Genomic DNA, 6,000 nt, shown 5'->3' on the forward strand with positions numbered 1-6,000 from the left:
CATTGCTCTCATAGCAAATGCTTTTGTTCTAATGTGAAATCTTGTGTGTGTGGGTTTCTTGCTGCTTTTAAAAAGTGTGGTTGTTCAAAAGTATGGTTGTTTGAGAGTCCCTTTATAGACTTGGGCCTTTTAGAAAACAAACGCATTCCGTAGTTAAGTTGGTGATAATCATGTCTGAAAAGTATAAAGTGCCCAAGTGGCACATAAATGGTAGAAAATTAAAACAATGCTGTGTTGTTTTTGTTCTTCATGGAAGTTAGATTTGAGAGAGGCAAAGGCAGCACACATGCATTCCACCATATGGTGCACTGCTTGGAAGTTCCACAGCTGGTTGTTTTTCGCTTGATTCTATCTAGCCTTATGAAGGTGTATCGCTTACTACAGCATGTGTTTGCAGTTCTTTGTTATACAATGGGTAGTGCCAAGCGCTTAGTGTAAAGGCGCTGAGAAGAAATGTAGAAAAGAAATAAACTATTTTGTGGGACAAAGGCGCAAGCAAATGCAGCTTGCAAGACCGAAAGAAAGTCATTGGGGCCTTGTCACTTCATATTATGTGGCTTGCTCTGACATCACAATTTCAGAGGACATAAGGGAGATGCACCACTTGTGTGTGCTAAACATAGAAAAAGGGGGTGTGTGCATTGGCTGAGTCTGTTAGTTTCCTGTAGAAGCCATCATAACAAAACAGTTCACATTCTTTGAACCAGCTCTATAATGAACCAATCTCGAATACAGTTCAGAAGAGATGCCCCTCACACAGTGCCTTGCAACTTGTTACCAACCATGATTCTCAATAAGGTATGTGAAGCGCTTTTGTAGTAGCCATATGTTTCTTTGTGACTTTGTGACAGGTTCGGTAAATAAAACCAGTCGGACTAGCTGTGAAACCTTATTCTCTGGAGAGAAAAGCAGGTGAGCATTTCATTTGCCTGAAAAAAATGTTTTCACAAAAACAAAAAAAACACAAAATGGGGAATTCTAAGATCAGCAAAAGGTAGTCTAACAAACGAGGGGAAACCCCTACGAGTCTAAACAGTCTCTCGAGCTCTTGAGTTGGAGAGAGAGAGAGAGAGAATAAACTTTATTGGGTTCCAGCATGCGGGATTCCCTCCGGCCGCGCAGGGCGTGGGGTTCACCCTATCTCACGTTACACTAGAAGTCCTAATGTCACGCGGGCCTAGACCTCAAGGCCTTCGTGCCCCGTCGCCGCTCGGGTTACTGAGGGTGTCCCCCTTTCGCCTTTGAGTTGGAGTCTACACGCGTAAGGAGATAGATACGGCTCACTAGTGGTTCGCGTTCTTTAACAGTCCAGCGGTGAAGCTGCCGTGGTGAGAGTGCATAAGCTCAGGCCCGTAGCTCGACGGCTCGCTCCCGCTCCCGGTACACGACGTCATCTGCGGCACTGTCTTCAGCTCGAACACCAGAGCCCGACCGTGCCGGGAACTAGCCAATAGCCTTGGTGGTGGTTGAATGGTCACCAGGACCCCGTGATTGTCGTCGCCGGCTAGGTGCATGCCTTGACACCTTGGTACCTGCACCTGATCAGCTCCCATTCCGCACTCTAGCCGCATTGTTCCAAGCACCCACACGATTCTTCCTCTTCCTCTTTCTTTGATGCCGGGGCTTTAGATTTCTTTCTGCGATTTTCTTGAGGGTTTTCTCCTTTTTCAATTACCAGCGTTTGACGCACTGGCACAGGTTACGCATTGTCAGTAGTCCATCTTGCCGTGCCTAATTAAAAAATCACTTCACCCATGCACTTCACTCATAACAGACCTTAACGTTTAATGAGGAGTTCTCTGCCTGATAATCATATTAGAGAAATATAAAGCTATAAATTTATAACAATTAACAGCAGCACAACAATTATGATAAATATTGGTCTCACATCAACATGCCCACCAAAAGTATTAGAATCTAGAACCACGTCATGGCAGTTGCCTTTGACCAGGCTTAGGACCACATACACGAAAATTTGGATGGTGATGATGAGTGCCTGAACACTCACTGTGGAGATAAATGAAACAATATGGCAGCTTTGATATGAGCTGGTTATGGCACACAGAGGCATGTGCCAATGCCAAAGTTTGTATTGGGCATGGGACAACTAGCATTAACCAACAAATATTACACACTCACCTGTGCAGCCCCCTCACTTCACAGTAAAAAACATTTACCTCCTAAAAATTCATGCTGCATTACTTAAGGTATATTGCCACGTTCTCAGAAATCTTTTTTGATTTTGATGGCTTTGTGTTGGCAATAAAGTGGCTGTTTAAAAACACAATTTAGGCATATTAGACAAAAAAGTGCAGGTATTCACAATGAATTACGGAAATAGTCCATAATATGCCCCCCCTCCTGCCCCTTATTGCGGGAGTGATATTAAATACCGATCCTCCAACACCAAATGAAAATCACCTGGTGGTGATGTAGCTGTACAATCGTTCTATGCAGTGAACTAGAATATTCGCACTGTTATCAATAATAAGTATAGTATATTAAAAAAAACAGAAGAGGGTAATTTTAGATGGTTGCAATCCAGTCAAAACCTTACATCAAAAGCTATTGGTGGTTTCCAAATATTCAGATGCATTGTATAGATTATTGTTCCATAATTAAGCACGGGATGTTCATTGAGAAATGTTAAATCATTCAAAAGTTATGACTTTTGGCGCTAGAATAAACTAAAATAAAGCATTATATGGGCAATAACAGCGCACAAACTCACGGGACGAAGAGAATAGACACAAACAAGCGCTGTTTGTGTCGCTTCTCTTCGTCTTGTGAGTTTGGGCGCTGTTCCTTCCCATAATATATCACGAACTAGGCCAACGATTAGTCCTGCTTCAAAAATGAAGTTTTGAAAAAAAAAATAAAAGGAGTTTTCCTCTAGCCACTACGCTCATAGCTGGGACCTTCCTCAGCTGCCACAATCCTCGTTTGGTGGTTCAGCTGCTCCTAGTTTTATAAATGTTTTTCTCGTCAGCCATTGACTGGTGGTTCACAATCTCCGAGTGATTGCGGTGCTTGCAGAGACAAGCTACTGTGCTGTTGTAACTAGGATTGATGTCAGCTTGCCTTAAGATATCCATCGTGCTACTATTTCGATTACAGAACGGACATGTTCAATCTAACAGTCCAAAGAAAACGGTGTGCGGGCCTACGTGGACATTTTCGGGAACATGCTGCCAAAGTGCCCCACTGAAGCATTCATTCACGTTTTGGGTTTTTGCGCAGGCATAATTCATAAAAACATATCTAAACAGATGTGTGCCTACACAGTCTTCTCTTCATACAGCATGTCTTTCAAAAAACATCACTTGTGCTTGTATTGACTTGTGCCCAGAGGTTTCACTCAATTGTTTGCAGGTGCATCGACTTTTTACACGTTGCATTTCAGCCTTTGTTTAACTCGGAAATTCGACAGATTTTGTTTTTATTAGTAAAAAGACAATCTTGGTGAACTGATGAAAAATAGCTTTCACAATGGTAGTACAGCACGTTGGTGCAATGTAAACATTGTGTCACATTCTGAGCCTCAGTACGAGCAATTAATGCAATTAGCATTACAAAAGGCCACAATTACCATTACTTCATTTAAGTAGGCTTTACAATACTTCACCGCAAACCAATATAAAAGTATCCTGTGAGGTTGGGCACAAGTATAACTTTGTGTTACTGATCAAAATGTAAGTTTCATTTTCACAAAGCATCACTTCCAGATTTAGGGAGGTCTACTGGTAATTGTAAAAACGAAGATAACTATCGAACAGAAATATATAGAGAAGTCGTTTGTGCTGTAGAGCAATCCTGAATGCCTGTACATTTGAATATGTTGAAAAGGGGAGTTAGTTTTTTTTAAAGTATTGTTTTCAAATGTGGCGGCGTACTTTAAAGGGGTGCTATAAAGAAAAATGATTTATCTTATATGAATAAACTTGCAATGGAAAGTTGCCCGATGAAAAAACTTCAAAGTAAACACTATTGCATAGCTCACGTCCACTTAAAAGGCATTTTGTAACACAGGTAAATAAAGCTCACACACTACCAGAAGTTCACTGACACAGACTGTGGTCATAGCCAGTCAGATCAGTCGCCGGTGCTATGTAATGTGAAAAAAAGCTATGTAAGGTTATGCAAGAAGCTGAAAACTCGTTCAACTGAGCCATTGCAATCAATATTGATGTATATGTCTAAAGCCTTGAAACTAATACACAGTTATTCAAAGAGTTTAAATTTGTTTGAAAATTATTCTTGGGACTTTCTTTAGCGTTTCAAAGTGTTTATGCTAAATTATCAAATCCGTTTTGGGGTCCCTTAAAAGCAGCACATGATGTGATGTGCAGCTTGCTTTTTAGCATCATCTGCATTGTCCCTGTCACTGTTGGTGCTTTCTCGACCATTTAGTTTTTGTGAAAGATTGTTGTCATAAACATGGTCACCTTCATAATTGCTGTAAAAAAATTAAGAATCCTCTCCTTTGATATGCCGAAACTACTCCACGCCTCAATGTTTACAATGAGAGAAAGTGGCGTGGCTCAGAGAACATTTTATTTACATTAAATTTCTTCAATAAATATGGCTGTGTAATTAGACATCAACACAACACAATTATAAAACAGGATGTATGTTGCCACCACCACCAAAAACTAGTGCTTTCTAGATGGCCAGTGTAGTGCCGGTTACTGACACATTGCCTTCGGAAGAAGTTGTGCTGAAGTTGCATGTTACAGTTCTAGGTGTTTCTGTGCAGCCTTTGTTTTCAGTTCCTGTTAGGACGAGGTCTTTACCACACTGCTTTTAAAATTAATAGGACTTGATATATATAACCACTGCCTCATGAAAACTTGATGCTTTGTGCGTGACGTGTATTCTGCCCCTGTTCTTATTTACCGCACTGTTTTACCATGAAGAGGTGCAAATGTCGAAGTGGAATTGCTGAAATGCATGACCTAAATTAGTTTAATATCTTAATTCATGTAATTTTTGGTTTTAGCATTGCCCATTGCGTCATACTAGGCCTTTTGAAGTGTTCAGTTCTATTCAGAACTACAGTGTTCATTTAGTACTGAATATTTATTATCCAGGTCGTCTGCTACAAGAGTTCGTCTCCCGGACGAAGACACTCTACAGTCCACGCATGATGACATTCAACCTGCATCAACGGCTGCATCTTGCGTCTTCTGTGGAAAGGTTCGGGCCACTATGGGCACACTCTGCCTTTGTGTTCGAGAGTGGCAAAGGAAGACTGCTCAAGACAATTACGGGAGCAAAAGGGGTGCCAAGCCAGGTTGTAGAGAGGCTCGTGATGTTCCAGCAGCTGCATGTTGTCACTAAACTACGGTCTTTTGAAACTAAGGTCAAAGATTTCACCTGTTCTTTTTTTGGCTATCTGAAAACTTTGGCAGTGACATCTATTATTCAGTATCATTGTTTGGAAATCCTGATCCATAGCCTGAGTTGACAGCAGAGGAAATCAGTGCACTCAGTGTTTATGTCTGCAAGTGCTTTCTATGAACATTTTCGTTTTGCCTTCAAGGGAACAATTTTGCATAGCAGGCATTATAAGAGGGCAAAAAAGAGTGATAGCAGCATTATGCGCACTGCTGAAGAAGAATATTCTGTCATCGACAGGATTGTTATTGTTCAGAATTTCTCGTACAATCCTGAAGAAATAATTCTTTTGTGCAAGAAAATAGTATGCACTGAAAGTAATGTCAAGCTGCCTGGACACATTAGGGAGTGTTTTTTTTTCACATGTGTCTAATCCATCTGTGTTGAAGGTTTCGGATATTGTTGCACCTTGTTTGTTACCTGCATTTCCAGCTGATGAGAAAATGTATGTGTGGTTTGCCGAACTCAATCGAACGAGACTGATGCCATGGGATATGTCATAGCAATTTCTAGTGCAAAAGTGCTGAAGGAACAGTAAAGAACAATACAGTTGAATCCCGCAATAACCAAATCGGCGAGGAAAGCGAAAAAATTTGCTCTTGC

This window comes from Rhipicephalus microplus, chromosome X (assembly GCF_043290135.1).
Source record: "Rhipicephalus microplus isolate Deutch F79 chromosome X, USDA_Rmic, whole genome shotgun sequence".
Taxonomy (NCBI): Eukaryota; Metazoa; Arthropoda; class Arachnida; order Ixodida; family Ixodidae; genus Rhipicephalus; species Rhipicephalus microplus.